The sequence below is a fragment of the Achroia grisella genome, unplaced genomic scaffold (genome assembly GCF_030625045.1).
Source record: "Achroia grisella isolate CSIRO2021 unplaced genomic scaffold, CSIRO_AGI_Agris_v1 utg146, whole genome shotgun sequence".
In the NCBI taxonomy this organism is placed as follows: Eukaryota; Metazoa; Arthropoda; class Insecta; order Lepidoptera; family Pyralidae; genus Achroia; species Achroia grisella.
The window spans coordinates 4,686,848-4,702,031 of record NW_026712636.1 but is presented as its reverse complement, the minus strand read 5'-3'; the positions used below and the strand labels follow the sequence as shown (position 1 = coordinate 4,702,031).

The following is a 15,184-nucleotide window of genomic DNA, read 5'->3' as shown; positions in this document are numbered from 1 at the left end:
AATTCTAAACTATCTCAATATTAACTAAATTGAAGTCGAACTATACAGACATCCGTAATTTTTATAGTAATTAAAAGTCATAGTGAAAAGAATTTATCCATCTGTAATATTTTGTAATATTTCAATATTACAATAAACAGACAATCCAATTTTATTTATATGTATAGATTTGTGATGGATTTATTTATTAATTTATTATTTATCTATTTAGACTAACGAAGATCACTTGAGGACTAAACGAAGAGAATGGAGTGTCATCTGTAAGGAACAGACAATTCTTGCTTTATTTAATATATGTTTTTATTTTGTTTATTGTATATTATCATTATAAATATTATATGTGACTGTATATTATTATATATAATATAGGGCCCTATCATGCCCTCCAACCAACCAATAGACCCTAAAAACTTTATTCGTCCAACTTATATACTTCATTCCCGAGTAGATAGCGTTTTTTCTTTTGACCAAAACCGAAACTTTCTTGGTTATCCGCAGGTAGGGATGGGAAATAAAACCGGTATATCTTTCTCGCCTCAGTGCTCACAACAAAAACATAGGCAACAAGAAAGTTTTGACATCATGCGATATAAGGAAAATAGCTGGAAAGGTCGTATTTAGTTTATCGGTTGTTTTTTTGGATGTACACCTTCGTGTTACTGCTGCTGACCTCTCATAAATAAGGGAAATAAACGTTCACAAAGGAACGGAAATAAACATAATGGATTTTTTTTAATGCAATCTATTTATAATTAAAAAAATGAAAGGTTGCGAAGTCGAGTTCTAAAAAAATTTTGGTATCTAATCGGTGTTTTCATAGAATAGAATAAAATAGAAAAACATTTATTCAAATATACTTAAATTGAAGCACTTTTGAATAGTGATCACATTTCTTTTATCTACCGCTCATTCGGAAAGCTATCTCATCACAAGAAGAACGAGCATGAAACTTGCGTGTTGCTCTTTTAAATAATTTTATTCTTACTTCACATTTTTAAGCAAATAGCAAACAGCTATTTAAATTACATAAAAAATGTCGTAAGTTAACAGCCCACCTGATCACCTCATAGGTGATGGTTTTCATCACCGTTAGATGATAACCATCGTCTATACAAGAGCACTATGGACATTAAGTTTACTTGTGACATCTGTTCTATTACTCATACGTTGTTATTCCAGAGGACAAAGATGTCGTCCCTCCTGTTCCTTCGATCTAAAACATATAGATTACTAGCTTTTGCTCGCGGCTTCGCTCGCGGTAATTTATCCTTTTAGGGGTGGAATTTATCAAACTCGTTTCTTAGGGGATGACTACATCATAGTAGCTTTATGCATGTAAAGTCTCAGCCCGATCCGTTTAAAATTGACGAAGTTTCATATAAACTTTCATCCCATATTTTATCCCCTGAGGGGTAGAATTAATCAAAATCCTTTCTTGGCGGATGACTACATTATAACATCTACCTGCATGCCAAATTTCAGCCCGATCCGTCCAGTGGTTTGGGCTGTGTGTTGATAGATCACTATGTCAGTCACCTTTGAGTTATATATGTTTAATTCTCGTATCACAATGTTAGTTATCATACTAATGCAAAACAGCTTGACCGATTTTTATGAAATAATGTGTGCATATCGGGTAGATCTGAGAATCGACCAACATATATTTTTCATACCGCTTAATGATAAGGGTGAACTACCCTGTATTTTATATTTTTATTTCATTCTGAATTAGCATTGAAAACATGCAATTTAAAATTTTCACTCTTTTACGACTTCAAACTTCTTTTTTTCAACTTCTTTTAGCGAGATTAGATTTCAATTTATATGGCAAAACAACATTTGCTGGGTCAGCAAGTATTAGATATATTACTGTATACATTTCACTCAAAAGAATTCGTGGAAATTCATGTATTTTGTATATTGAACGCTATAAGATACGCGCGGAATAAAATAAGACAGTTTATCTTTCCTGCTTCGTCGCTCCCAATAATATAGGTAAAACAGTGACAGCATCCGACACCGGGGACGTACGGATATTGGAAGCAACTGACACTTTAGGTGAACACTTACCATATTCATCTCGCACTTACTCATATGTCGATATGTTAAAACGACGGAAAACTGATAATGCGAAGTGTTCATTTCACACCTATATATTTACATGCCTATATGTTTAGTAATGTTTATTTTATTTTTTTATTTACTAGCGTAAATATCTTTATTAGCCATAAAATTAGTTCATGTAAAGACCCGGTTAATAATATAAATAATGTATATTAAACACGAAAATTTAAAAATAACTATTCTGTAGTAGGTAGGTACTACAGAATAGTTATTTTTATTTATATTATTAACCGGGTCTTAACACGAATAATTTTATGGCAAATAAAGGTATTTACCTCTCGACGTTTCGACTAGGTTGCACTAGCCGTGGTCACGAGCTGACTGGCGTAACAGCGTCAATGTAGATAGGTGACAGCAGTTTTTTCATCTACCGTCACTAGATTGTTCGACGTTGTTTTTTGGCAATTAAATATGTAATATTCCATAGAAAATACTCAGACGGATACAAACAATTATACTCATGAATACAAATGTTTGTAAATTGCAAGGAATCGAACTCGCTAGCATCGGAAGTAAAACGGTATGCTAAACCACTAGACCGTCGAGGCCGAACTTGTTTGCTATCCCAATAACATAAAGTAGAACTAAATCTCCGGTTTTATATGACGTTTAAAATGTCTAAAACAAAACTTAACGGTTGACTATACGTATCGTTATGTAGCAATATATCACTCGCTTAATAATCAACAGCATTAACTCACATATTAAAAATAAAGAAAATTTGACCTTAAAACAAACAAAAAAAGTCGATTTTCCCAAAGTTTATTTTCGAGTTAATGCAGTTTGTGACTAAACGTGCGTTATGTAGATCGAGAGCAATACGAAACATGACGTGACACAGACTGTCCGTTTAAGAGGTCTGTGTCTAATGAAATTAAGATTTTTTTATACTACGATGGTCGCATACAATAAGTAAGTAATTTATTTGCATTACAGACATATATTGATGCCCTCAGTAGTCGGTTTAGGACACCGCTTTACTTCTGATAGTCGCCGATTGAATTCCACGCACTACACAAATATTTGTATTCATGAGTATGATTGTTTGTATCGGTCTGAGCGTTTTCTAGAATAATAATAATAATTATCTCAGGATAATTCATACAGCACCATCTAGACCCAAGTTAAGCTAGCTAAAGTTTGTGTTATTGGTACTAGATAACTGATACATATACATCGTTTTTTTTTGTAAATAAATACATATTATATATAGAAAACACACAGACCGATATAAACAATCATATTCATGAATACAAATGTTTGTGCCATGCGAGGAATTGAACCCGCGACCATCGGTCGTAAAGCAGTGTGCTAGACCGCTAGACCACCGAGGTTGTCTATGTATAATATGTATGTATTTACGAAAAAAATATATATCTATGTATTTGTATCGGTAGTCTAACAATACCCATAACACAAACTTTAGCTAGTTTAACTTGGGACTAGATGACGTGGTGAATTATTCTGAGATTATTATTATTATTAAAATCTATGTATGTATTTACAAAAAAAAAACAACTAAGTATTTACCTCAGTTGTCTAGTACCCATAATTCAAACTCCGCTTACCGTGGTACTTGATGGCGCTGTGTTAATTATCCAGGTTTATTTATTTATTTATTTGTACAGAGGTGTCGGAGACATATAGCCTTAACAGTGGTCCCGTACAAATGAATATTGCCACTATAACTCAGGCCGTATTTCCGTACCGTTACACTCATGCAATGTTACGTTAGTGATATCTGTGATGTTGGAAATTCATACAAATACACATAGATAATACTATACTAATGAATACAAATATTTGTATCGTGCTAGGAATCGAATTCGCGACTACTGAAAATTGCTAGACCACCGAAACTACATACAATATACATAGACAACATAATATTTGTATCGTGCGAGGAATCGAACCCGCGACCACCGAAAACTGCTAGACCACCGAAACTACATACAATATACATAAACAACACAACACTCATGAATACAAATATTTGTATCGTGCGAGGAATCGAACCCGCGACCACCGAAAACTGCTAGACCACCGAGGCTACACACAATACATAGACAACACAACAACTGGCTTTAAAAAAAACATTCAATTGAGTTTCTTGCCAGTTCTTCTCAATTAGACCTATACACTAAAACAAAATACGTTCATAAGCGGTTAAAAAGTCCTACATGAATGAATTATTTTAGAATTTGAATTTAAATATTCATGAATACAAATATTTGTATCATAGTAGGAATTGAACTCGCGACCATTAAACGTAAAACGGTGTGTTAGACTTAGAGTATAAAATAAAGTCGCTGTCGCTGTCTATCCGTACCTATATACGCTTCAATCATTAAAACTACGCAACGGATTTTGAAGCGGTATTTTTAATAGATAGAGTGCTTCAAGAGGAAGGTTTATATGTATAACCAGCTTTTGCCCGCGGCTTCGCTCGCGTTAATTCATCCCCTTAGGGATGGAAATCATCAAAATCCTTTCTTAAGGGATGCCTATGTCATAGCAGCTTTGTGCATACAAAGTGCCCGATCGGTTTAAAATTGACAAAATTTCATACAAACTTTCATCTCCTATTTTTCCCCGTTGGAGGTAGAATTAATGAAAATCCTTTCTTAGCGGATGCCTACGTCATAACATCTACCTGCATGCCTAATTTCAGCCCGATCCGTCCAGTGGTTTGGGCTTTGCGTTGATAGATCACTATGTCAGTCACCTTTGAGTTATATATATTTAGATATTTAGATACATGTACACCCGTGCCGTACCGGGGCGAGTAGCTATTTAATGATATGACGATTAATTTCTATTATTACTATTTGAATATACAAATTAGTATGTTATTGTTCAATAATTGAAGCCAATTATATCAAAACAAAGCTTGTATACAGTATTAAACTGTAATTGAAAACAATTACGGCATTTACAATTCAATCCCATCGGGTTACGAACACTGATTAGACTTTTTGCTTTCGCAATAGCATATGCTGGGTCACTACATGCTGGGTCAACACACTATTCTCCCAAATTTGAATTTAAAAATGTTTCTTTTCAAAAACAATTCAAAATTCTAAATATCTTCATTCATGTAGGTCTATTACAGACTCTTGTGATATGTCAAATCTACCGTCAGTTCGGAGTGCTTTAGAGATTAGAAGGAATGACAAGACACTCAGCTCGTATTCTTTTAAAATAAATGTTATACGCGGTAACAAATATACACAGTCATTAAAATACAAATTTGGGAGAATAGAGTGAGCAAAAAATCAAAAAATCTATTCAGTGTTCGCAACCTGAACAGACCAGTCCCCACAAGCAGCACCCGTTCACGAGTATGACGGATGAGCCAGCCATCATTGCACTCTACACCTCTATTGAATCTCTATTATTGTAAACATTACAACATTTATTTGAAAAGAATACGAGCTGAATTTGTTGTCAATTCTTCTCATCTCGAAATCATTCAGAACTGATGGTAGATTTGACATATCAGAAGAGTCTGTAATAGACCTACATGAATAAAGATATTATGATTTTTTTAATTTTTAAACATTTTCAAATGATGCTGAATCGCTCCAGAGCGTAGGCTTCTTGCTTCCTTTATAACATATCTATATGACTGTAATAATAGATGGGATAGTTAGAGACATTGTCATCAAAGAAAATAAGGTAGTTGCATCCATTGGGGATAACAAAACCAATCGATTTTAATGTACATTTATATTATTAATAAAAAAACTACATTTAAATTTACTAACTTCCTTGCCTCCTAGATAATTAAATAGCGCTGTGTGAAAAGTTAAAGCGAAGTAGGTGCTTTGACTTTAATCTGCGCCAATGTTTGTTAAATAATATTATTATAATTATAAACTTTTTACATCAATTTGAGCTCACATATTTTTGTGGTTTTTGTTAATTGTCAACATAGAAATTATTATTCGGCTTAATTTCATTTTTCCAGAAAATCTGTTGTGATAAGTCCAAAACAGTAACCAGCTTTACGTCCGATGATCGCGGGTTCGATTTCTTGCACGGTAAAAACATTTGTATTCCCAGATCGACTGGGTGTTTTCTATATATTAAGTATGTATTTACAAAAAATGGGTATATATATTATATATCAGTTGTCTAGTAACCACAACACAAGCTCTGCTTAGCTTGGGACTAGATGGCGCTGTGTTAATTGTCCTGAAATTTTGTTATTATTACATCAGCTCTCAAACACAAAATCTTTTATAAAAGGTCCCATAAACGGCCCATTCGTTTCGGAGATTTGTTGTAGACAGGCATGCAGACAGACAAATACATCGAACTTATAACACCCCTCTTTTCGTATCCTTATTCGACCCCTTGGTCGAAAACATTTTGACTATTATGACTATTGAAGTTAAATGATTGAAGAGAGATTGAACCGCTATAACAACGAGGTACTGTTTTTAAATATGTTGCATCAAACTTATAACATCCCTTATTTTCTGTAAGGGGTTGAAAACATTTTGACCATTATGACTACAGAAATTAATGTTGTAAAGAGATTGAACCGCTTTACCATCCAGGTATCGTTTTTAAATAAGTAAAACAAAGTTTTTAAGTAAGTCCTATTTCTTACCTTTAAGTTGAATCAGTAGGTTAATGGACTTCCACGGAGAGCACTTGATGCAGGAGTGGCTTCCTCCATTCCTGGAAACAAGACATATTTTATTAGTACGTACTCACAAAATATAAACCTGAACAATTTACACAGCGCCGTCCAGTCCTATGGTAAACAGAGCTTATGTTATAGTACTAGATAACTGATGTAAATACTCAGATTTTTTTGTAAACACATATATAATATACATAGAAAACACCCAGACTGATATAAAATAATCATACTCATGAATACAAATATTACGTACATTTGTATTCATGAGTATGATTTTTTTGTAAATACATATATAATATTGTTGTTGTTTGTATCAGTCTGGGTGTTTTCTACATTACATTTATCGTTCACTAATTTACGAAACAGCATGACGAGGGTCCCGTACACTACTTATGAGTTTGCATTGAAAAACCCATATATCACCTCCGACTTACATACTCATGAATACAAATGTTATACATATATACAAATATTATATAGATTTGTATTCATGAGGTATGTCATTTTATAGTTAAATGTATCAAATGCAACTAGAACATAAATTTTTAGTTACATGTTCACTAATTCAGGAAACGGCATAATTTACTACTGGTATATATATACCTAATATACCTGTCATTTATATAGTTAAATATTATTTCTACGAGTTTAACCTGTCATTTTATAGTTAAATCAGTTACCGTTTGAACCAAATGCAACTAGAACGTTAAATTTTTAGTTACATTTATCGTTCACTAATTCATGAATACAAATGGATTTGTATTCATGATGAGTTTGGTGTATTCTACCTACCACTGGTACATTTATTTTATAGTTAAATCTTATGAGTTTATATATATGAAACAACATCGAGGGTCACACTTATGATACTGAAACCCATGAATACAAATGTTATATAGATTTGTATTCATGAGTATGATTGTTTGTATCGGTGTATTCTACAAGTATTCTACCACTGGTAACCTAACCTGTCATTTTATAGTTAAATCAATAGCCGTTTGAACCAAACACAACTAGAACTAATTTTTTAGTTACATTTATCGTTCACTAATTCAAACGATGAACGACATGACAAATGTTATATAGATTTGTATTCATGAGTATGATTGTTTGTATCGGTGTATTCTACGAGTATTCTACCACTGGTAACCTAACCTGTTATTTTATAGTTAAATCAATAGCCGTTTGAACCAAACACAACTAGAACTAATTTTTTAGTTACATTTATCGTTCACTAATTCACGAAACGACATGACGAGGGTCCCGTGCACTACTTATGAGTTTGCACTGAAACCCATACATCACGGCCGCTAACTGCCGCTGACAGTTTTCTCATTTTTAGTACTCATTTTCTTATCTATACATCCTTCAGTCGCAGTTAATCTAAGATGGAACTAATTCATTACTCACAATAACTAATATTACTTAGGGTGGATTTATTTACTTCATACTAGATGACCTGTGCAAGATATTTACTTGATATTCATTGACATCCTCGGTGGTCTAGTGATTTAACACACCGTCGTAATACCGATGGTCGCAGGTTCGATTCCTCGCGCAAACATTTGTATTCATGAGTATGATTGTTTGTGTCGGTCTGGGTGTTTTATATATATAATATGTATGTATTAACGAAAAAAATAATCGATGTATTTGCATCAATTATCTAGTACCCATAACACAAGCTTTAGATAGCTTAACTTGGGTCTAGATGGCGCTGTGTGAATTGTCCTGAGGTTATTATTATTATTATTATTCGTCAATATATTTCCCCCAAACTACATAATATCTTTTAAATTATAGTCTATGTGTTATTCCGATGTATAAGCTATAATACTGTAAAGTTTCATCAAAATCGGTTTAGAAAACAAAGTACGTCTATATAGATTTGTCTTAGTAAACTGTCACTAACGTATATATATATTGTACATATACATAATGTCACTATTGACATATATAAATACTAAACCTTATCACATAATTACATAGAATAAAACAAAGTCGCTGTCGCTGTCCGTCCCTATGTATGCTTAAATCTTTAAAACTACGCAACGGATTTTGAAGCAGTTTTTTTTAATAGAATACAATAGAAAATCATTTATTCAAATAAACTTAATTTAGGCACTTTTGAATAGTCAACATTTTTTTAAATCTACCGCTTATTCAGAAAGCTGTCTCATCACAGGAAGAATAAGCAAGAAACTTGTGTGTTGCTCTTTTAAACAATCCTTGTAAGTTCACATTTTACAAGTCGAAACGTGTGAATATAAACTACCAACCAGCACTAATTTATTTAGGCTCAAATATAAAAAACACAGTAAGAGATAGAGTGATTCAAGAGGAAGATTTATATATATAATACATGTACACCCGTGCGAAGCCGGGGCGAGGAGCTAGTGCATTTATAACTAGATGCCCCCGCAAACTTTGTTTTAATATATATATATATTTAAAACCGCTATTAAAAAATAGGGGTTGATTGTAGAAGAATGAAAAAAATACATACAGTATTTTTTACGCCACTTTATATAATTATATATAACTTTGTAATGCAGACGAAGTCACATGTAAAACTTAATAAACAATATTAGCTGAATGTACATCAATCAATGATATTTTTAAGTACTTTCAATATTAAAATATGTGTTATTTCTGCTTTTATTATCTAATGAAAATATTTTTTCGTCGAAAAATGTATTAATAACGGTTCTTGAATTTGATAAGGGTTCTGTGGAGTAACGGTTGATGTGAATAATTATTTGTTTATTCTAATTTTAAAGTGATAGTCTTTGAAAATGCTTTGATATTAGATGATATAAAAATAATATCATTAGATTTTTTTTTTATTTATATAATGCCTTATATAAATTAAAAAAAAAATTGTTAGGAACGAATTTTGAGCAGTAAACCAGCCAGTAACTGATTTCTATTTTGAACGACCTCTAATTAAATCAGTTTTTTTATTGTATTTCATAACAGAAAACAGCAATTTACAAATTAACAATATATTCTTTATTGCACAGATAATACAAAGATATTATAATTTAGAGACAATGTGAGCAAAGGTGGACTTATCCCTAGAAAAAATCTCTTCCAGTCAACTTAAAACAGTGGGATATGTGGTACTGAGTGGGTAATAACTGGTGTAAACAAAAAAATGTCAAACGCTCGTATACTAAATAAAACTGAAATATAGTTTATTAATTAGAAATAGTAGTGTCGGAGTAAGTAAAAGAAAAAAGGCACAGAGCAGAATATTCCAGAGAGACGGAACAGAGTAGGTTGGTGTTTAAACGTCTGCACAGATGGCGCTAGTCTTTACTTACAAGATTTTTTTATTATAATTTTGATACACAGGACAACTTACACATCAAACTAAATATTTTTTTTAAATAACACAGGACAATTCGGACTATGCCATCTAGTACCAAGGTAGCAGAGCTTGTGTTAGTGGTACGAAACAACTGATATAAATAAACTTAAATAATTTTCGTTTTGTAAATACACTTATATATACATCATTACGTAGTAGTGGCTGTCGCTCTCTGTCCTTATGTATGCTTAAATCTTTAAAACTACTCACCGGATATTGAAGCGGTTTTTTTAATAGACGGAGTGATTCAAAAGGAAGATTTATATGTATAATACATGTACATCCGTGCGAAGCCAGGGCAAGTAGCTAGTAATATATATAGGATACAGTTACATTAATACAAACAGTCATATTCATGAATACAAATGTTTATACTGTACGCGGACTCAAACCCGCGTACATCTGCAGTATCTACTAAACACAATCACATTAATACAAATATTTGTACTGTGCGATGACTCAAACCCACTTCCATCGGAAGTAAGTAGATATGTTAGACTACTATACAACCGAACCCGTCTAATAATAATTACAGATATATTTAATAGTACTTAACCTGATGTAATCATTACATTTTATAAAACAAAGTCGCTGTCGTTGTCTGTCCGTCCCTATGTATGCTTAAATCTATAAAAGTACGCAACGGATTTTGAAGCGGTTTTTTTTTAATAGATAGTGATTCAAGAGGAAGGTTTATATGTATAATACATGTACACCCGTGCGAAGCCGGGGCGAGTAGCTAGTAACACTATAAAGTAATAACTTCACCGCAATTTAAAGTAATACACAATACAGAATGCAATAATAAAATGTTCAACTTGAAAAAGTATATTTCTAGTATAAAGAGTGTTTTATTTTCCACGAGCCAGTATTTTAGAGCTCTCTTCATCTGAAAACGGGGCATACGAGTGTTGACATAAAACAAAAGATGGGGAGTACAATGTTCCTTCTAAGTTATTACACAGTTAAATGTTTTGAATGCCACGCGAAGTATGTCATTTTAAAATATTTCATAGCAACGCAAGATGTATAACTTGTTTTCTTTTTAGTACAATCAGACTTAGTGTTTTTATATTAAAAAAACAATTGCAACTGTCGTGTCATTTTAGCCGTCTGTCTTAGTATGTTAACGATTTGCAATAATTAAGTGGGTTACGTTTGGAGAAATCTTATTCAAAGTAGTTTAGTGCAAGATACTTTTAGTCAAATCTAATCTCTAAATATATATAACTCAAAGATAACTGGACTGACATAGTGATCTATCAACGCACAGCCCGAAACACTGGACGGATCGGGCTGAAATTTGGCATGCAGGTAGATGTTATGACGTAGACATCCGCTAAGAATGGATTTTGATTAATTCTACCCCCAAGGGGATAAAATAGGGGATGAAAGTTTGTATGAAACTTTGTCAATTTTGAACCGATCGGGCTGAGACTCTGCATGCATAAAGCTGCTATGACGTAGGCATCCCCTAGGAAAGGATTACGATGAATTCCACCCCTAAGGGAATAAATTAACGCGAGCGAAGCCGCAGGCAAAAGCTAGTTTAAAATATTTCTTTTTTCATATAAATGGTATAATTTTTTTTTTTATAACACAGAGGACAAACGATCATGCGGCTCACCTGATGGTAAGTGATTAACGCCGCCCATGAGCACCCGCAACACCAGGGGAATTGCAAGTACGTTGTCGGGTTTTTAAAAAGGAATAGGTATTTTATGGTAGATGAAGAAAAAACTGCTGTCACCTATCTACATTGACATCGCTGTTATTCTCGAGAGAGGTCATAAAATTATTCATGTTAAGACCCGGTTAACAATTTAAATAATGTATATTAAACACGAAAGTTTAAAATTAACTAAAAAAACATTTATTTTAAAATATTGTATAAAGAGGTCGCTCTCTATTGAAAATTGCTATAATTGAAAATTATTTAATATTATTATTATAATCTTATATATAAAATTCTCGTGTCACATTTTTCGTTCCCATACTCCACCGAAACTGCTTGACCGATTCTCATGAAATTTTGTGAGCGTATTGAGTATGTCTGAGAATCAGCCAAGATCTATTTTTCATCCCCCTAAATGTTAGGGGTAGTCCACCCCTAATTTTTTTTTTAATTAAGGCTACCGAAACAGCTAGTGATATAATAATATTATTTGCACTGCCAACAACTTATCTCTGCACAACTCATGGTTGCCTGGTAGAAAATGCCATTAGGTGTCAAGTCCGCCATATGTACTCTTTACTTATGTATGACGTGCATTAAAGTTATTTAAATAAAATAAAAAAAAAAAATTTAATAATAATAACATCTCAGACGGTTGGGATTCCGGGGCGGCTCACTCCCGGGAAAGATGCAGAAAGCGGTGCTTTTAGATTCTGCCCGCATTGTACGCCGGTTTCTCTCCCTGGGGCCCTGAACCCCGGCCGACTGTGCTTCTGCCGGGGGTATGTTGTCATCTTCTCTCCTTAAGAGGGGAGATGAGAATTTTTGGAATAATAATAATAATAATAACACATGCCGTATTGTACGGAAATTTCTGTCGTCTTCACTTTCATCATCCACATATAAGTTTTAAACTCATCCACGCTTGGCTAAGGCCCGCGTGTTTGAATGTATTACCCCTGTATAAAGGGAGATATATAAAATATATGTATATAAAATAATAATAACAATTTATTTAGCATCACAGTACAGAGTAAGAAAGAAAGCACTCAGCTGGTGCCGCTGCGTAACACTACAGTGCTGATATTCAGTGGAGCCACTTGAAAATAAGAATTTCATTATTCATTATTGAAATAACGTTCAAATTACGGAGTTAAATTAAAAAATATTTATGCAAAAGAAATGGGAGCCTACGCTCTAAATATTCTGTCAACAGGGTTAAAGGTTAAGGGTTTAGGACGAAATGACCCCACCGGAAATTTAAGCCGTTTTCCTGTCCAATATAATGTTTGTATATTATTTTTTGGTCCTTTTTTGTTTAGCGTTTTCGTATTTATTCAGTTTACATAATGTAACTTGAGGCCTATGTCCAGCAGTGGACGTCTTCCGGGCTGCGATGATGATGATGATGATGAATGTAACTTTTATTTTTTATTTAAAGGAATTAAATATCGGTTTACCATTTTAATGCTAAACAAGTTATAACCTGCTAGTTTACTCGTGAAAAAGAGAGTATTTCTATTAAATTTACCCAATTTTGTAGATATCGGCGTCATCTGGACCGCGGTCGTTACTCGAAGACTTTACTGCCCAAGAGGGCATTTTCAACTATTCACAAATAATCATCATTATGATATAAAACAAAGTCGCTGTCGTAGTCTGTCCGCCCTATGTATAATTAAATGTTTAAAAAAATGCAACAGATTTTGAAGCGGTTCTTTTTAATAGATAGAGTGATTCAAGAGAAAGATTTATATCTATAATACATGTACACACGTGCGAAGCCGGGGTGAGGAGCTTATTCTAATATGAAATTAAGAAACGAAATAAATATATATATATTACTAGCTTCTCTATGATATAATATATATATATATATATATATATATATATATTCAAAAAATTCAGAAATCTGGAGTTCCTACTTGGCAGGTGATCATCTCTGGCCATGGAGAACAAACTTCTTATATACAAGGTTGCACTCAAACCAATCTGGATATACGACATTCAGTTATGGGGAAGCGCCTGTCACTCGAATATCGAAATTCTCCAAAGATGTCAAAACTGCATCCTAAAGTGCATCTTAAAAGCTCCATGGTTCATCATCAACTCTGAGGTTCACCACTTTGCCAGCATCGCCACAGTCAGGGAAGAAATTGGGAAATCAAGTATCAAATATAAGGCCCGCCTTGCTATTCACCCAAACGAATTAGCTCAGATGTTTCTAGTTAACAACCCAGCAAAAATATTAAAAAGATCAAATATCCTAGAGCTGGATGAAAGATTTCTAGCTAGCTGTAACATGGGGACCTTGTCAAAGGATAGAGATCCTCCCACGCCTACTACCAACAACTCACCTGCTTATAGTACCAGTACTGATTGCAGATACCTACATACCAAAAAAAAAAAAAATATATATATATATATATCATGTAATGACTTAATAATGGATATATGTCTAGATGACTAGCTGTTCCCGCGTTTAACCCGCATAAAATTTATAGCTCATATGTTATTACGGACAGCATGTAATTTAAAAAATGTTTTTTTTTTATTAAATATAGTTTTTGTAGCCTAACTCTAGGGGTTTAGCATACTGCTTTCTTTACGATGGTTGTCTGTTTGTTTTTGCTAATCTCTGAAACGGCTGTAAAGATTTTGACGGGACTTTCACTTGCAGATATAGAGTAACTTAGGTACTTTTATTTTAGAAATATTATTTATACACTTCTACGCGGACAAAGTCGTGGGAAATCGCTAGTCTTTAGTCTTTAATATTAATATAAAAATATGTAATCAATATTACTCACTGATAACGTGGTTTTTTATATCAAAAATATTTATTCAAATCCGTTTAATAATATATGAGTGTTTACAGTAAAAATGAAACATCAAACAAAAATAAACTCATAATCATAAACCTCAATTATCTCTAGGTTTACATACAGATTCAAACATAAATTGGAAATACATTACACATCTATACATATAAATGAAATTGGAGTGTCTGTTTGTAATATTGAAATAATCGTTTTTTACTACGTGCATATGACATACGGTACATACACCAAAATAACATTTTTTACAATTTTTGTCTGTCCGTCTTATTTGATTCGGCTAATCTCTAAAACGTCGGGACTGATTTTGACGGAACTTTTTTTGGCAAGTAGCTCATGTAATCCTTATTACATGAGCTACTTGCCAAAAAAAGTAACTTAAGCTACTTTTATTTTAGAAAAATAAAGTTAAATTCCACGCGGACGATGTCACGGGCACAACTACAAATTAAACAGCCACTTCTCATAATAAATAGCACGCTAACTTCTCATGAACACATAAACAACCGAAGGGAGATTGA

The 15,184-nt window shown here is 33.1% G+C and overlaps 1 protein-coding gene across 1 annotated transcript in view; it reads right to left on the bottom strand.

Moving 5' to 3' along the window:
- Positions 1-15,184, bottom strand: part of LOC131855672 (connectin-like) — a 258,148-nt gene that overhangs the window by 73,464 nt on the left and 169,500 nt on the right. The window contains exon 2 of the mRNA XM_059206976.1: positions 6,743-6,813. The gene's annotated coding sequence lies outside the window, so the exon portion shown is untranslated. The remainder of the gene's footprint in view (positions 1-6,742; positions 6,814-15,184) is intronic.